This window comes from Rhamphochromis sp. 'chilingali' (assembly GCF_963969265.1).
Source record: "Rhamphochromis sp. 'chilingali' genome assembly, chromosome: 17".
NCBI lineage: Eukaryota > Metazoa > Chordata > Actinopteri > Cichliformes > Cichlidae > Rhamphochromis > Rhamphochromis sp. 'chilingali'.
Window position 1 is genome coordinate 17,629,206 of NC_137944.1, and position 18,765 is coordinate 17,647,970.

General features: G+C 43.9%; 1 protein-coding gene across 3 annotated transcripts in view; it reads left to right on the top strand.

Moving 5' to 3' along the window:
- elmo1 (engulfment and cell motility 1 (ced-12 homolog, C. elegans)) overlaps positions 1 to 18,765 on the top strand; it is a 110,462-nt gene that overhangs the window by 23,921 nt on the left and 67,776 nt on the right. The window contains exon 1 of one of the 3 annotated variants that reach the window (XM_080862627.1): positions 11,243 to 11,429. The exons of the other annotated variants lie outside the window; for them this stretch is intronic. The gene's annotated coding sequence lies outside the window, so the exon portion shown is untranslated. Of the gene's footprint in view, positions 1 to 11,242; positions 11,430 to 18,765 lie in introns of those variants that run through there. 3 annotated transcript variants of the gene reach the window in all.

The window sequence follows — 18,765 nt, forward strand, 5'->3', positions numbered from 1 at the left end:
ACATCCTCTTCCCTCCTTCTGAGGTTCTGACATTCATCCAAGATGGCGCCAGCAGTATGCACGGCGACACGTCCGCTAACCCTGCTAACTTTGCTTTGGCTTTGGCTAGCCTTATCCTTCTCCTTTCTATCCCAAAATGCTCTCGCTCTGCGTGTGTATAATCGCCAGTTACTCCTTGAAATCAAAGCTTCATATGACCTCGCTCTTAAACAATCGGTGGTAGGAAATGCTTATGGGCCTCCTCCACCACTTCTAGAGCCCTGTATCCCGGCCTACTTGTGTCAACACACCTTCACAACGTCCTGGAAAAAGCGTCCGAGGAAACGAGGAAAGCGGGCTGGTACACTCATCAAACTCCGAGCTGTTCTCCGCGCTTCTCGCGGAACCACTGGACCAGCAGAGTGCATCTCGAGATGGATCCTGCCTGTTGTCCCTGGAACTTCCACGTCACTTGATCCCCCGTCCTCAGCTTTTTATTTTCCTAAGCGGCCTCGGACCCGTGGATGCGGTGTGGACCACAGAAATCTTCGCACACTTAACCGAGCTGGAGCGTCCGATGCTAGGATCTACACATTCCAAATGGCCTTGCTAAATGTAAGATCATTAGCAAACAAGACGTTTGTATTAAACGACTTCATAAAGTCACAACAGTTGGACTTTCTATTTCTGACGGAAACATGGCTCCAACCCGGTGAGTCTGTAGCGTTTTCGGAACTGGTCCCTCCCAATTTCTCATTCTTCAGCCTCCCTCGGTCCTCTGGCAGGGGGGGAGGCCTAGCCACTGTGTTCAATCCTCGATTTCATTGCCATCAAATATTACAGCATGACCCATTTTCTAGTTTTGAACTCCAGCTGTTTGAGTTACACCTTAATCCTGCTGCGCCTCTGCTGTGTGCCCTCATATATCGCCCTCCCAAGTTTAATAAGGATTTTATCAAAGAGTTTTCTGATTTTATGGCTGGAATCGCTCTTAAATACGACAGCTTTTTGATCCTTGGCGATTTTAATATTCATGTCTGTTGTGATTCGAAACTTTTGGTCAAGGACTTTTTAAATATTATTGATTCCTTTAACTTGACCCAGTGGGTTTCTGGTCCCACGCACGAAAAAGGTCACACACTGGACTTGGTGCTTTCCCACGGGTTGGAAGTGTGCATCACGGATATATCCGAATTACGCATTTCCGATCATCTTCCTGTGTTGTTCACTCTAACACTGCGCTGCTCGATGGACAAGTCGAACGCCCCACTGCGCAAAAAGCGAGCGCTTAATGTACTAACAGCACCTGCCTTTTCTGCTGCCTTTATGGACTCTGGAATATTGAACTCCAATTGTAAAAATGTTGAGGACCTTTCGGCTATTCTTCATTCTACTTGCACTTATATCTTGGACTCTATTGCTCCATTCAGAACTGTGCGCACTAAGAATTCATCAGAACCGTGGTTGAACGATTACACCCGCTCCCTCAGACGCGACTACAGACGCGCTGAAAGGAGATGGAAAAAGGACAGATTGTATGTTTCCTTACAGATTTTAAGGACTCGTCTCTCTGCTTATCAAGAAGCTGTAAAAACTGCAAAAACACAATTTGTCTCAAACTTAGTATCAGCAAACGGTCATAGGCCTCAGGTACTTTTTAACATTCTTAATCGCTTTTTTAGTTTATGTGATAATCCTGGAGTTACTTCTTCACCAAGTATGTGCGATGATTTTTTAGCATTTTTCAATAACAAGATCTTATCGATTAGGGCCCTTGTTTCGTTGTCTGTTGTCTCAGTTCAAAGCCCTCCACCTGTGTGTTCAGCTGTCTTAGAGCAGTTTGATCCCGTCTCCCTTAAGGACCTGACCGCGATAGTTAGTGGCCTAAGATCATCACACTGCCCCTCTGATTCTCTTCTCTGCTCAAAAACACTTTTAATATTGTTGGCCCTTTTATTCTGAAATTGATTAATACGTCCCTTACTACAGGCTGCGTCCCACTATGCTTCAAACAAGCTGTAGTTCAGCCTCTTCTTAAAAAACAAAACCTGGACCCAACTGTTCTGTCTAATTACAGGCCCATCTCAAAGCTTCCTTTTCTATCTAAAGTTTTGGAGAAAGTGGTCTATCTACAGTTGCAGGCACACCTCGATTCTAATATGATCTCAGAAAAATTTCAATCTGGTTTTAAATCATTACATAGCACTGAGACAGCACTTTTAAGGATTTTTAACGATATTCTCTTAACTATGGATTCTGGCAGCCCTGCTGCCCTTTTACTGTTGGACTTGTCAGCAGCTTTTGACACGGTTGACCACGACATCCTGTTATCACGGCTAGAATCGCATGCTGGCCTAAAAGGATCTGCCCTTCAGTGGTTTCGCTCCTACTTGACAGAAAGGTTCTTTTATGTCAATATGGGCCCCCACAACTCCAAATTAGCTCCTCTTAAATACGGCGTTCCTCAAGGCTCTATTTTGGGTCCCGCCCTCTTCGCACTCTATTTGCTGCCATTGGGCTCCATCTTCTCGCGGTACAGCATTTCATTTCATTGCTTTGCGGATGATCTACAGATTTATCTACCTTTAAAATCAGGATCAGATCAACCGCAGCTCTTATTACGCTGCCTTGACGACGTTAAACAGTGGTTATCATTAAATTTTTTGCAGCTAAACGAAAACAAAACTGAGGTTGTCATTTTTGGCAATTTCAATCATATCGACAGCACGTTGGGTACCCTCTCCTCGTATTGTAAAACACATGTAAAAAACCTCGGAGTTTACATTGATGGTTCTTTTAAATTGAATAAGCAGGTGAGTGCAGTAGTTCAGTCCTGTTTTTTTCAGCTAAGACAGCTAGCCAGGATAAAGCCATACCTTCCGGCTGACGTCTTCGAGCGTATCATCCACCTTTTTCTTACTTGCAGATTGGACTACTGCAATTCATTGTATTATGGCCTAGATCATGCCACCATCCATCGCCTTCAGATGGTTCAAAATGCTGCTGCTCGCCTGCTAACCGGTACCAAACGGAGAGAGCATATAACCCCAATTTTAGCCTCTTTACACTGGCTCCCTGTCCCCTACAGGATCCAATTTAAACTCTTACTTTTTGTTTTTAAGTCACTCAACGCCCGAGCCCCCCCCTACTTGTCAGAGCTCCTCTCTGCCTATGCTCCAGGAAAACCCACGAGATCTAGTTCAAAACTATTGTTGTCCATTCCACGGACTAACCTCAAATCTCGTGGTGATAGATCCTTCTCTGTGGCAGGTCCCAGACTTTGGAATAGTCTCCCCTTTAATATTAGATCTGCTCAAACTCTTGAGCAATTTAAATCTTTACTAAAGACACACTTTTACGCTCTGGCTTTTAACACATTATGACCCAAGCATTTTGGATTTATCTGAATTAGTTAGTATTGTTTCAATTCTTCTATTTTTTTGTTTCTATTGTTATTATTGTATTACACTGTAGTTTTTAATTTTATTGTTATTGTTAAGCACTTTGTGCAGCATCGGCTGTTGGAAATGTGCTATATAAATAAATCTGACCTTGACCTTGACCTTGACCTTGAAGGACCTATACAGCACTCGCTGTCTCAAGAGGGCACGCAGCATCCTACGGGACTGCACACACCCAGGACACCGGGTGTTTAAGCTGCTGCCGTCTGGCAGGAGGTTCAGGCTGCTGAGGTCCCGAACAAATAGACTCAAGGACAGCTTTTACAACAGGGCAATAGCCCTGATCAATGTAAATAGCTGACCTGACTGGATACCTCCCTGGACTTTTTAGGGGGAGGTAACAATGTTTAAAACGATAACAATAATATTTATATTTATAACAAGGTGCAATAATAATTAATGTGCAATAATAACAGTGTGCAATACACATACACTTATTCTTCTTTTTTATACTAAGTTAATATACTGTGTTGTGTTGTGTTGTTTGTTACGTTGTGATGTGTCATATCGTGTCGTGTTGTGTTATATGTAGTGCCGACGTAGGACAGTTTTTCCAATTTCATTGTACTACTGTACTATGTATGACTGTGCAATGACAATAAAGAGTTATCTTAATTGGTATTTAGATTATTTGGGTTTACAGTACACCTGTCTGGTGTGCTGCACACACAGGTTTAGTCAATTGCCCCTGAACCTGTGTGCTATTACTACTGTCAGACAAGCAAGGAGTCAGCAGCACATTAGCGTGTGCAACGATGTTCCAGTCATTGTTATTCATAAGATAATAAGTGGATACTTGCACAAAACTTGGCAGTGAAACTCAGCTAAAACACTGTATTTACATTTGACATTTTCTGCATTAAAATACGCCCAGTTGCGTTTGGACCAATTAAGGAGCTGCTGTCGAAAATTTTGTTCCTATTAATTTTGCTTCTGTGGTTTTGCAGACTGTTGCTGTTTCTGCTTCTGCTTCTTTTTCTGGCGGGTCACTTTAGGGGTCACCACCACAGCAGATCGTCTGTCTCCGTCTCATCTCCACCCTCAATATTCTCTGTGGTCTAATCGGTTGATGACACACTGCTTTAAAAGCGTCATTTGTAGAAAAATAATGACGACTATATTTTTGTGTTCTAATAACATTACTTTGATTGACGCTGTCATCGCGTAACTGTAGATTATTGTTTATCTTGATGGTTTACAGACCTAGCATATGCATGCATGGAGCATTGTTAATGATGATAAGGACTGGCAAGATGTAATTCATTTCTTTGTCCAGTAAGAATGGTCTACTGGTGCACGATAACTCCATTACAGGTTATCTCTCTTTGCATTTTATCTAGTTTAGAGTCTAAAGCAGGAAGTCTGTCTTTCTCAGTGCCCCGTTCAAACCCCAGGACTTTCCTCTTTTCTTTTTCTTTTTTTTTTTTTGCAGGCTAATAGCTTGTGTTCATTTACGGCTGTAGTTTGATCATGCAAGTGAAACGTGTTACTCTTCTTAAGTGGAATAAGTGTGGATGTGGCTTTGAATAATAGATGAACCCCCGAAGTGTTATGGAATTATCTTGGCCTGACAACCTCCTCTGCAAGCACAATGTGGGAATGTGCCGATTCATTTTATGTTTAAAAAAGAGAAAGTCTGTGAATAAGAAAAGAAGCTTTTGAAACACCAGTCAATTGGATGACGTCAGCACCTCCCTGACTTTATTTAAAACCTGCATTTGCTTTAAATTTTCAGTTAACGCTTTGATCTACAACCATGTAGAAAGAAGTGCATCCACAAGCTCACATTCCTCGCAAACAGTGGTTATCTAGGCCATGGTCATAGAGCTGCTGACTGATATCCAGCTCCTGAATTTTATAAACAGTAACACTTGTTTTGAATATTTGCCCATGTGTTGTTGTTAATCAACATCTTGCTGCTATGTATGTGAAAACTTCTGTTTACTTTTCAGAAATAGGTCAGCATAGCTGGTAAATGAAACAATCAGCTTTAAATTATTAGTATTCTAATATGCCAAATTCTTTGTTTTTCCGCTGAGTAATAGCTGATTTTAAGCTCTCACAGTACTCTGCAAAAGTCTAGTCCATAGATCTCCAGGCTTCATGAAGGACAGTCAAAGCTTTTCTTTGGATGCTGGCTGCTTTTTGTTCTGTTCTCCATTCTGATGATCCCACACTGCTTAAATAATGTTGAGGTCGGGGCTCTGGGGAGACCAATCCATGACCGATAGTGTTTCAGTGTGTGTTTTTATATCCAGCTATGCTTTTTCTGCAGTCTCTGTGTGTTTGGGATCATTGTCATGCATGTAAACTCTTCATCACCTCCATATATACCAGTGACAATTTGAATCAGACAGTTCAAACTTGGTTTCATTACTCCATAAGACTTGTTGCTGTTGATTTTCAGTTCAGTTCTTGTGTAATTTAGCATACCTCATCATTTTCTGCCTGTTTCCCTTCTTTGACAGTCACCCTTCCCCTGACACTATTTCTGATGAGGCTTCAGTGCACAGACCAACTGAAGGGCCACATGTATCCGGTGTCAGGTCTTCACTGGATTTTCCCCTATTTTTTAATTTTCAGCTACTGTTAAGATAAGATAAGATAAGATAGAACTTTATTAATCCCTCGGGTGGGTTCCTCTGGGAAATTCGACTTCCAAAAAAAGCACAGCAACGACCGAAGTTACAGTTACAGAACTGTTTTATATATATATATATACACACACACACACACACACACACACACACACACACACACACACACACACACACACACACACACACACACACACACACACACACATAAATACAGAGACAAATATAAATAAAATATACAAAGGGGATAAATAGAATAAATAGGAATAAAAAATAAAAATACAAGTGAATTGCACATTTCAAGTATTGAGTCTATTGCACTGTTGACTATTTACAAAAAGTATTGCACAAGGTATTGTACAGTGAGGTGCAGAGGCACTGCAGCTTAGTTGTTCCCCCCTCCTTTGTCCTCCTGTTTCCCCTCCCTCTCCCCTCCAGAGAGGAGTTAAACAGTCTGATGGCGTGTGGGACAAAGGAGTTTTTAAGTCTGTTAGTTCTTGTCTTGGGGAGAAGCAACCTGTCACTGAACAGACTCTTCTGATTGTTTATGGCCGTGTGCAGAGGATGCCCAGCATTGTCCATAATGTCCATCAGTTTCTTTAATGTCCTTTTCTCTGCCACTGTCACCAGAGTGTCCAGCTTCATGCCGACCACAGAGCTAGCCCTCCTGATCAGTTTCTCCAGCCTGGATGAGTCCCTCTTTGCTGTGCTGCTCCCCCAGCACACCACAGCATAGAAAAGTACTCCAGCAACCACTGACTGGTAAAACATCCTCAGGAGCTTCCTGCAGATGTTAAAAGACCTCAGCCTCCTGAGGAAGTACAGTCGGCTTTGGGCTTTTTTATACAGGTGCTCTGTGTTGCATGACCAGTCCAGTTTATTGTCCACCCACAGCCCGAGGTACTTGTACTTGTTGACCACCTCCACCTCCTCCCCCTCTATCTGAACTGCCAGTGGACCTTCTCTGGACCTCCCGAAGTCCACAACCAGTTCCTTAGTCTTTGAGGTGTTGAGTTGCAGGTGGTTTGTGTGACTCCATGCGACAAAGTTCCTCACCAGACTTCTGTACTCCTCTTCCTGATCATCCCAGATACACCCCATGATGGCCGTGTCATCTGCAAACTTCTGAATATGGCATAATTCAGAGTTGTAGCAGAAGTCAGAGGTGTACAGGGTGAAGAGAAGAGGGGACAGCACAGTTCCCTGTGGTGCTCCTGTGCTGCTGACCACTGTGTCAGACGTGATGTCCTTCAGCCTGACGTACTGTGGTCTGTCGGTGAGGTAGTCGGAGATCCAAGCCACCAGGCAGGGGTCCACCTCCATCCTGTTCAGTTTTTCCTGAAGCATACAGGGCCGGATGGTATTAAAGGCACTGGAAAAGTCAAGAAACAGGATCCTGACCGTGCCTTTTCCCCCATCCAGGTGTGAGTGGGCTCTGTGTAGGAGGTACAGGATGGCATCCTCCACTCCGACACCCACCTTGTATGCAAACTGTAGTGGGTCCTGGGCATGTTGTACCTGTGGTCGGAGGAGGTTGAGGAAGAGCCGCTCTAGAGTCTTCATAAGATGTGACGTCAGTGCCACCGGTCGGAAGTCATTCAGCTCATTGGGCCGGTTCTTTTTGGGGACCGGGACGATGCAGGATGTCTTCCATAGGGCGGGCACTCTCCCCAGTCGCAGACTGAGGTTGAAGACTCGTTGTAGCGGCTCCCCAAGTTCAGCAGCACACGCCTTAAGCATCCTAGGACACACCTTGTCTGGGCCTGCTGCCTTTCTGGGGCGAAGCTTCCTCAGTTGCCTCCTGACCTGATCCACTGTGACACTGGGAGATGTTTGGGAGGAGGGGAGGGGGGGAGATGTCTTGCTGCTGAGAGAGGGATTGGAGGAGGGGGGTGTCATGGTGTCAGGAAGGGGGGGAAGCGAGGGAGGCAGGAGAGTGGGGAGAGGACTCTGTAGTGAAGGTGAGGGTGAGGGTGGGGGGGTTGTGGGCTGGTCAAACCTGTTGAAGAAGTTGTTGAGTTCGTTTGCCTTCTCCACAGTCCCCCCCACTGTGCTTTTCTTGGTGTTGTGGCCTGTGATGGTTTTCACACCATTCCAGACCTCCCTCATATTGTTCCTCTCCAACTTCTGCTCCACCTTCCTCCTGTAGGTGTCCTTTGCTTCCCTCAGGCAGCGTTTCACCTCCCGCTGTGCTGCTTTCATCTCCTCCTTCACTTTGCTCCTGAAAGCCTTCTTCTTCATGTTGAGGACAGCTTTGACTTCCTGTGTTACCCACGGTTTGTTATTAGGATAACACCGTACCGTCTTAGCAGGGGCGACTGTGTCCACACAAAAGTTGAGGTAGTCTGTAAGACAGTGTGTCGCCCCCTCTATGTCCTCACCATGTGGGCTCAGGAGCACATCCCAGTCTGTGGTGTCATAGCAGTCTCTCAGAGCATCCTCCTTTTCTGGGGTCCATCTCCGGATGGAGCGCGTTGTGACAGGCTGCCTTTGGACGAGGGGTGTGTATTGTGGCTGTAGGTAAACCAGGTTGTGGTCTGACTTCCCTAGTGGGGGGAGGGGGGTGGCTCTGTATGCATCTCTCACATTAGCATACAGTAGGTCAATTGTCCTGTTGCTCCTTGTGGGACAATTCACAAACTGGTGAAAAGCAGCCAGAGTAGAATCCAGTGTGGCATGGTTAAAGTCTCCAGATATAATAATGAAAGCCTCGGGGTTTTGTGTCTGAAGTCTTGCTGTGACTGTGTGTATTTTCGTCTGGTATAAACAGTTATTTATAGTTACTTCTTCTTTTGTCCTCTGTTTGTCCAGCTTCCTCAAAATTATTGAGGGCGCTCGGCAAACCATCCAAAAAACATACAAGTTTTTTAAGTGTACAAGCTTTTTAATAATAATAGGGAATCACCTTTTTGGTGTTAAAATACTATTTTATGCCTGTGAAACATTGTTATTTTTGAGACTGTTAGTAAATTCAGGTAAAAAAGTGGGGGGAAAATAAATGTATGTGATAGGCTGCTAGTTACAAAAGTCCCCAAAGATAGACACAAAACTAGCTCATCCCGTGGAGTTATGTGCTCTGATGTGCTTCAGTGTTAAGTGGCTTAATTTAAAAGACAAACAAAAAAAAACAACCTCACAACATTAAACTGACAATGCTCTGGTAGGAAAGTGAGTAAAAAAGGCTTTTTGAAAGTCTGCAGAACTATTGCTCAAGACCACTTTTTAAAAGAATTTCAAAAGCTTTTGGCTTTTGAAATTCTTTTAAAAAACCAGCTAAGGCTGAATGGCCCAAGACTAGAGCCACAAACAGAGGAGACTGCTTCAGTCAGTCTGCTGCTTTTGGATAAACTCGACACATTTCAGATCTAACACAGAGATCATAAAATCAACTAACCAAAAAAAAAAAATGTATGTGTAAACATTGCAGCAGGTCAATCAAGAGTTTTGAGTATCGACCCCCTCGTCACTTACATGCTTAAATTTTGGGTGGTACCATTTAGCGCCTTTTCTGTTCTGTTAACGAGGAACATTTACGGGCGGCTTAAATTCTTGTTCATCATTACGTAAACGTCTCAAAACACTTGCACAAAATAGTTTACTGAAATGCTGTCTGTCCACATGCTCAGAAAGGTCCGAGCATAAATATTTCCACCTCGTTGTGGTTTTTTTTCTTTCTTTTTTTCTTCCTTTTTTTGAGGTTGTGTAGGTTTGGACTTTTTGTTCCATTTTGGAAGAGGGATATGCATATTAACTGCATTTGTGGAAATATGCCAAAATGAGCTCGTTAGAGTTTGACTTCAGATCATAAGACTTTTAACTCTGAAAGAATGGGGTGGTGTAATTTCTTCAGTAGTGTTGTGCAGTTTTTGAGTTTTAGTCAGCAGATGGTGACATGAAAGAAATGTCACGTTCGCCAACCTCGACAGATATGTCGTAGCATCCTGGATGAATCATGAGGGCTTAAAGCGACTACAAAGTCAGGACATTCAAGGAGGAGTTTAGATAGTTTGGACAGATTAATAAAGCTCTGGCGTGCTTCTCTCTTTGCTAGCTTTCGTCCCTCTGTCACAGTTTGCTGACAGTCGGAGTATATCCCAGATATTCTTAGCTCTATAGCCAGGACATAGGTCCTCTAAATATTTTCACTTCCTCAGGTCAGGATAGTTTCCAAGTTAGGCTCTGACGGCACGGCTGATCACATGACCGCTCATTTCGCATGCAGGCCTGTCATCTTGGTCATATTTCCGTGTCTTGGAACATGAAAGACTTAAATGAGGATATAATATATTTCAATTGGCATGTTTTGTTTTCACCGCTGTGGCTGAGCTGAAATGTTTTCCCGCTTGGGCGCTCGCCTTTCGGAGGCTCCCTGGAAGAACCGAGAGTCCCGACTGTTTGTATTTATGGGGCTGACTCTAACCAAAGTTGACCTCAGCCTGGGTGGAGCAAACATCTGTTTTTTGTATGTGTCGCTTGCACAGATGGCCTGTTGAGCTCTCAGCTGGAGATGAAGATGTCATCGTCTTGCACAAGCTGTAAATGTTTAATTTAGGCGTTTGGCCTGATGATCAGCGATCTTTTGTGACAGTATAAAACATCTGAGTCACTCTGTTGTTGCAGACTGTGGTAATTAGGGGGAGCGAGAGGTGGAAGTGAAAGTGTGAGCTGCACTGGTTGATGATATCTGAATCCATACATGAATTCATCGTTACTCTCAGCCCATGTTTTAATGCCAACATTTTAGATGCAGCAGCAGCTTGGCTCTTGAACAAGGGCGAACCTTGCTCTTTATTTTTGGCGTGCTAAATGTCACTGATAGGTTAGCTGTCTACTCTGACATATACACACAGAATAAGTCTTGGGCTTAATTTGTTGTGCTTGTAGATGGCTATTAAGGCTTCAACAGTTTAGACTAACACAGTGGAGCTGGAGTAGGGGGGCACTGATGGCATATTCATAAGCTATAATTACCCTTAAGTAATCCAGTCACCTCACTGAGTGTGTTTTTAATTCCTAGGCTTGAAACAGATGCATTGTTTGTCTTTCCTTGCATGTGAGCTTTAAGTTTTCTCGGCTGTTGTCGTCTTATCTTTGAATTTACCGCTTTTTTTTTCTTTAACAGACAGACCTGTTTCCTCCTCACTCAAAAAACGCCTACTTCCTCTACTTCCTCCTTCTGTCTCAGCACTCTGTCGGTTGTTCTTTTGCCTCAGGCGAAGCACTGCACAGACCGTGGTGAACTTTTTGTTTGTGGCTTGTGATGCTGAAGTCACTTTACTTGGAGGCAGATTGTCACACCGAAGTCGCCCTCTCCATCCTGTTATTGTAGTCGTATGCACAAGAAGCAGGTTGATTGGGAAGAAAGCTAAGAGTACTGGTGGATGTCTTGCGGGTGAGTCCTCAAGTCTTCAGTACTTTTCACTCTTTAAAAGGCTACACAGGATGCAGTAGGCCTCAGGGTGTGGCTCCGTGTGCTCCCCTGCCTCCTTTAATCTCCAGTGTGCCACCTCCTTAAGCACGGCCATTGTGCGGTAGGATGTTTGCCGTCTGGAGTGGTAAAAGTCTTGGTATGTCTGTTCCAAGAACAGGGAACTTTCGTGGGTTTTCCTCCAGCAAACCAAAGAAGAATTGCGCTGTCAAAGAACGGACGAGTTTAAAGACAGCTGAGCCTTGTGGCCTCGTAATTTGGTGGGATGGAAATGTGGTGTCAGTAGTTTATGATTTTGGATTGGCTAAAGAAAGTGTATGCTTACACAGCTGATAAATCTGCTGCATTGGAAAGTAATTACTTGGCAATATGAATGTTCCCTCACGATAAACATTAAGGATTAGTTTTGTGCTTTGGAGCCTAATTTTGCCTTAGATTTTTTTTCTATTTCTCTGTCTCTGTTTTTTTTGTCTCCTCATCACTAATAATTTCCGTGTTTTTATTACTTGGTTTTACAGAATATCATCCAAGTACTTCTAATTGTTTCTGATTCACTTGTTTACCTTAATTTGCCAGCTTGCTCTGCTCCGAGCTAGAGCTGGGCGATATATCGAGTTTTTAAAACATATCGATATATTTTTATACGAGATATAAGATGTGACAATATCCTTTATATCGATATAGTCTATGTTACGTTATAATTATAGTTGTGGAGCCGCAGGTTTGCCTCTCTTTCGTCCACTTTTGTCTCTACGCAACGTTACTCCGCCTCGCCTTCACTGAAGACAACTCCCCCTCCTACCCCATCGCTTCACGTGCAGGCAGCGACAAGACGGACACGGCAAATCTCCGTTAACGAGTTACTGCGCATCGCCCCATGCGTGGGGCTGGACGGCGTCAACGTGCTAACGAGCTAAACATGCTAACGAGCTAACCGCGCTAACGAGCTAACCGCGCTAACCCTAAAATCCTTTCATTCTCTCAAAAGTTGATAGCGCGCCTTATGTATGAATTCTGGTTGTGCTTGGTGGCCGCGAACCGATTTTATGTGGTACACGGCGTTCAGCAATCTGTCAAAAATGTTTGAGTACGACTTTGGTAAGCTACGGAGCTGCACCGCTTGATAGATTGTCGGCGCATTACGGCTACCGAGGAGCTTCGCGGAGTGATACGTACTGTGCATCAACGTAATATTACCGTACTGTGTGTGTATAAGGACCATAAATGGCACCTGTAAGAGACGTGGTTATGAAGCGGATTTCAAACTCCAGGCTATCAGTCACACAGTAAAACTTGGGAACAGAGCAGCTGTAAAATCTGTCTGTCTTTGTTATTACGCTCAGCGTCTTTTAGTTTACATTTTGACTGCACAATTGTGAGCTCTTTGTTTAGCACAAAAACAACCTTGTTTTCTTTTATTTATGGAGCATTATTATTTAATGAATGCTCATAATTTAATTTTGAGTAATTTTTCATGTACATCTGTGCTGTATGTTAATAAAAGTGCCTGTGTGACATCTGGGACACAGCTTTGACTAAGAACTCTTTTTGTTCTTACTTTATGGCTTAAAAAAATATCGAGATATATATCTTATATCGCCATCCAGCTAAAAAATATCGAGATATGAATTTTGGGTCATATCGCCCAGCCCTACTCCGAGCGCTATACTTAGGCTATGTTTGTTCTGTGTTTGGTGGTGCATCATAGCTCCATGCTCATTTCTTTTCTTGTGTGTGTAGATTTATGTTTAAAAAAACACAGAGATGGTATATTGAGTGGCACATGTAAACTCATAAATGCAAAAGTCAGCTTGGTGTTAGCGGCATAACTGCCTTGAAAGAGATTGGCTGGCTGCTGCTGAGAGTTGCTACGAGCAGCTGGTAGCGACCTTTGACAGGATATCCTGCTAGTGTTGTGTGAGCGAAGGCGGTTTGTGACACAGAGGCCCGCTGAGAGGCACATGGGTCGCACAGAGACTTTAGAAATTTTAGAAAATGGTCTATTACATAATAAAAATATTTTTAAAAAATGACTTGGCTAGATTGTTTTCTTTGTCTTGCTGGTATGCGAAGTCCCTCAGAACGTGACGCTTCCTGTTTGTTTGAATCTTGATGCCACATTTCTCAACCCTGTCCCTAGCTTTACCCTTTATGTCTTTGTCCTTTATTTGAAGCCTTTTTCTCAGCCCTTTGTCTTCCAATCAGTGGTTTTTCCTGTCGACTGGGTGTTAGGTATACGTGTGTTGTGGAAGAATGGGAAAACAACTAAATAAGCATGAAGATTTTAAGATTAAGTGTACTCTTGCTGTTATGCCTTTCATGGCTCTTGGGACTGTGCTCTGTTTTGTGTTGACACTCTATTCATCAGTGATTCCCAGCCAGGCGAGTTTTCTTTTTTTTTCCAACCTCCTAAATGGTTGAAGTGTTTAATTTATGCCAGCAGTAATAGTGCAAATGTAACTGAGCTGTAATAACTACTATTATGCACACTTCTGTATCGTTAATTCAATCATATCAAGTTAAAGTAACATATTTGGAACATGAAGCGTCAGATGGTGTTCATAGTTGATTTACCTTAACTACAGGGTGTGTTTTGTATGTACGCTCACAATAAGTGTAACGTGAACATCTACTGTGTGTAGATGTCTAAAGGTGTCACCTTTAGAGCGACAATAACTCTAGGTCCTCTGCAGCACGACTGTGGCCTTTTGTCTCAACTCAAATAAAAGATGGTGGTCTATTTGAAGACACGCACACACACACACACACACGCGCACACACACACACGCACACATATATACACAGACACTAACCCCTGCAGCTAGGCGGGCCCTTTGTAGAGGCATCAGATGAAGAGCTTGAAGGGGTTCTTTTGAAATCCAGCCAGCACACAGACTAATACAGACACACCCACACAAAGACAAAGTTACTGATCTCTCCATATACAATTCTTGAAGCTCTCATGCGAAAGCAATAAACATGAAACCTCTCCCACACTAATAGTTCACATGATACCGTGAAACCTTGTGGTGCAGACACACTTCAGGCACACAAGAGCTTGGGTGACCAGATGTGTTATGATAGGATTTTTTTACATTTACATTGCGTTTTGCTTGGTCTTTGTGGATATAGGGGGATAAAAAGGTCTTGTTAGTACTTGCACGTTTTGGTTTTCTTGAAGCATAATTAATACTGTTCAGCATGTGCAGGTAAGCCCTGATTCAGACCGCTCCAATCAGTCCCTTTCTGCTCTTTTGTATGATGAAGGTGAGCGCAGTAAAGACCACGATGATATTATATGTCACGTACCAGCTATTTGCTGAAAAGCTTAATAAATCGCAATCGGTCAAGCCCCACCCACCTGCTGTTCAAGCCTTCTTTTGACAAGGGTCAGCCAATCAGAATAAATGTGGCTGAAAGGTAGTGGGAATGGCTCTCGAACCAGGAGCTGGTCAGACGATAAGTGATGTGCTGTGCCAAGGCCTAGCGAAAGAAATGGGGACTTCTTTGAACTCTAGTAGAACCACAGAATGATAACAGATCTCCATTATGTAAGTTGTAAGAGGTTGAAGTTATAATGATGAGCAGTTAAGAAACTTGTTACAATCATGACAAGTAAGATGAGTCAAATAGAGAGTTGTCTTGGAGAGTGGAGAAATTTGGCTACATTTTTTACAACTTTAAATTATTTCTTTTTTTAAAAAAGAAAAAGGTAAATGCATTAATTATTAAACTGTGTATTTAACCAGACTTTAATAACCAAATAAAAACTATGTAAAAGTGTTACCCGATCAGACTGTGTAATGCAGGGATGGGGGCTTATTTTCCTAGGGTTCGGCCCTCCACAACAGTCCCAGTTTCTAATGTGCCCAGTCCTGATCCTGGGTGAGGGTGTTTGCACATAACAGCCTCCTCAGGTCGTGCTGCTTTAAATGCCACTTAAATGTCCGAGTTTGAGAGCGACACTGAGGTAAATGTGTTAAAGGCGTCTGACGTTCATCAAGTGCTGCTAGGCGACACATCACGGTGTTTAAAAAGTGCCGTCTCATGGTCTCTGTCACAACATTGACGCTCTCACAGAAAGTTTCTTGGTGGAGCAGCCCAGTCTCACCATACTCTAGCACAAGTCATCCTGCGGTCTGATACGTCCATATAATGCGATAATAACCCTTGTCTTTCTATTTTTAACCCTCTGTTTCTCCTTTTCTTTTGTTCTACTTTCTCAGATGTCTATAATGTGCTGATTTACTTTCTTTTTTGCTTTATTTCTGTTTTTTATTACATTTTCTCTGGCTTTCTATTTATTATCAGTACCCTTCATTTTAACTTTCTCTGACACGCTGTCGGCCCCGCTTTCATTTACGTTGCTTCTCGTAGCCTTCCTACCTCTGTTCCTACTCATGTTCCCTTGCCTTCACCTTCACCCTCCCCTCGTCCCTCCACAGATTGTGGGACCCTCCTATTACACATCATGAATTATTGAGGTGAAACCTAGTATTGCCTAACAAAACACAAGATTTCTCTCCCCTCTGTTTCCTCTGCTGTCATCATCTCTCTTCTCTTTACTGATGGCTTTGTTCCTTAATTTCTACCTCTGGCAGGTGACAGAATCACACAATAATAAACTGTTTAATGGACTATATGATTAAATTAAACTTATAAATGGAAAGATGCATAAATTGTACTTTGATAATTTCACAGTCTCAGTCTTTTTTTTGTATTTGTCATTTATTTGGGTTTAAATAATGTTCAAAAGCAAAACAGTCATAATCCTTTTCTCTGATTTTTTTACTTAAATCAAATAATATTCTCTCTCTAAAGAAAACTGGTACCCTCTCCAAAATTCCAGTATCAACAAGGCTCTAGCTTCTTCTGTTTATATGTAATCATGGGGAAGATAGATACTGTAACCCAGCACTAAATGCCTCCTGGTAACAGCAGGTGGGCGAGTGTATAAGGACAGATTAATTGCACACATGTACTTTCAAAGCTTACAATAACTTTGGGCTTGACTCTGGAACAGTTAGACTGCGGGTTCATTGTATAAGAGTCATGGTGCTGAATACAACGTGTAAATATGAAGATTGCACCAAGAGAATTAAAAAGAGAGCATCCAATAAGGCTTTTCTGGTCCTCGACTTACAGTACCATGTCAAATTCTGACCCTACATTCTGAATGTTGTGACAGAAACCCAGACTCAGACCGGTCAGTATATTTTTTTTCATCTTCTGTTGTCCAATTTTGATGAGCTTGTGCAAATTTCCCAGTTTTTCTTTGTTCTTAAACACTGCTCTCAGCTGACAGCAGGGGCACCCGGTGTGGTTTCTGTCCTGCAGCCCGTCTGCTTCAAGATTTGACGTTGTGCGTTCAGAGATGCTCTTCTGCATACCTTCAGTGGTTATTTGAGCAACTGTAGCTCAAAGATGTCTGGCCACTCTCCTTTGGCAGCAACTATCCAGAAAACTGCGGCTCAGTAGATAACAAAGCCAATCTGAGCCATGAGCTTCCGAAATATAAGCAGTATATTAAGCAGTATATTAAATGCCCGACCAGAGAGGAGAGGACATTAGACCACTGCTACAGCACGATCAGCGGGGCCTATCGCGCGGTGCCCCGCGCTTCACTCGGACTTTCTGACCACGTCATGATCCACCTAATCCCCGCGTACAGACAGAGGCTGAAGCTCTCCAAACCTGTCGTGAGGACAAAAAAACTGTGGAGCAACGAGGCTGTGGAGGAGCTTCGCACGTGTTTGGAGTCTACAGACTGGGACACAATGAAGGCTGCTTCTAACAGCTTGGACGAGTTTACGGACACTGTCACCTCCTATATCCACTTCTGTGAGGACAGCATTGTGCCATCACGCACCAGGGTGAGTTATAACAATGACAAACCCTGGTTTACTCCTAAACTCAAAAAGCTGTGGCTGGAAAAGAGAAAGGCGTTCAGAAGCGGAGACAGGGACTGCTACAGAGAGGCCAAGTACAGGTTCACTAAAGAAGTGGACATTGCTAAACATCAGCACTCTGAGAAGATGCAGCAGCAGATCTCAGAGAATGACTCGGCCTCTGTGTGGAAAGGTTTTAGGAATATCACAAACTACAAGCCTAAAACCCCCCACTCCACTGATGACTTGCTCTTAGCCAACACCCTTAACGACTTTTACTGCCGTTTTGACGAGCCATCAGGCAGCCTTCACACCTCCAACGGCCCCAACAATAGAGGCACTTTAGACACTAATTCCCCCACCTCTCCCCCCTCCATAGAGCCATCACCACCTTCAAACTGTTCACCTACAACACCCCCCTCCTCACCCCACACAAAAGAGGATTTCACACCACCTCCTCCCACCACAACTCTTCATATTCATGAAGCAGGTGTGAGGAAGCAGTTTAAGAGTGAATGCTCGGAAAGCTCCCGGCCCAGACGGCGTGTCTCCTGCCACCCTCAGACACTGTGCAAACGAGCTGGCCCCAGTGTTTTCTGGCATTTTCAACTCCTCACTGCAGGCATGTCATGTGCCTGCCTGCTTCAAGTCCTCTACCATAATCCCTGTCCCCAAGAAACCTAGGATCACTGGACTAAATGACTACAGACCCGTGGCTCCGACATCTGTGGTCATGAAGTCATTTGAGCGCCTAGTTCTCTCCCATCTCAAGACCCTCACGGCCCCCCTCCTGGGCCCCCTGCAGTTTGCATACAGAGCCAACAGGTCTGTAGACGACGCCATCAACATGGCTCTACACTTCATCCTGCAGCATCTGGACTCCCCAGGAACCTACGCCAGGATCCTGTTTGTGGACTTCAGCTCTGCCTTCAACACCATCCTTCCAGACCATCTCCGAGGCAAGCTTTCCCAGATGAATGTGCCTGATCCCATCTGCCGGTGGATCACTGACTTCCTGACGGACAGGAAGCAGCATGTGAGGCTGGGAAAGAATGTCTCGGACTCCCGGACCATCAGCACCGGCTCCCCTCAGGGCTGTGTTCTTTCTCCTCTGCTCTTCTCCCTGTACACCAACTGCTGCACCTCCACCCACCAGTCTGTCAAGCTAATCAAGTTTGCAGATGACACCACCGTTATTGGGCTCATCTCGGACGGGGATGAGTCTGCCTACAGGTGGGAGGTTGAACGTCTGGTGTCCTGGTGCAGCCACAACAACCTGGTGCTGAATGCCCAGAAGACAGTGGAGATTATTGTGGACTTCAGGAAGCACACAGCCCCACTCCCCCCCATCATCCTGACTGACACCCCCATCACCTCTGTGGACTCATTCTGCTTCCTGGGTACCACCATCA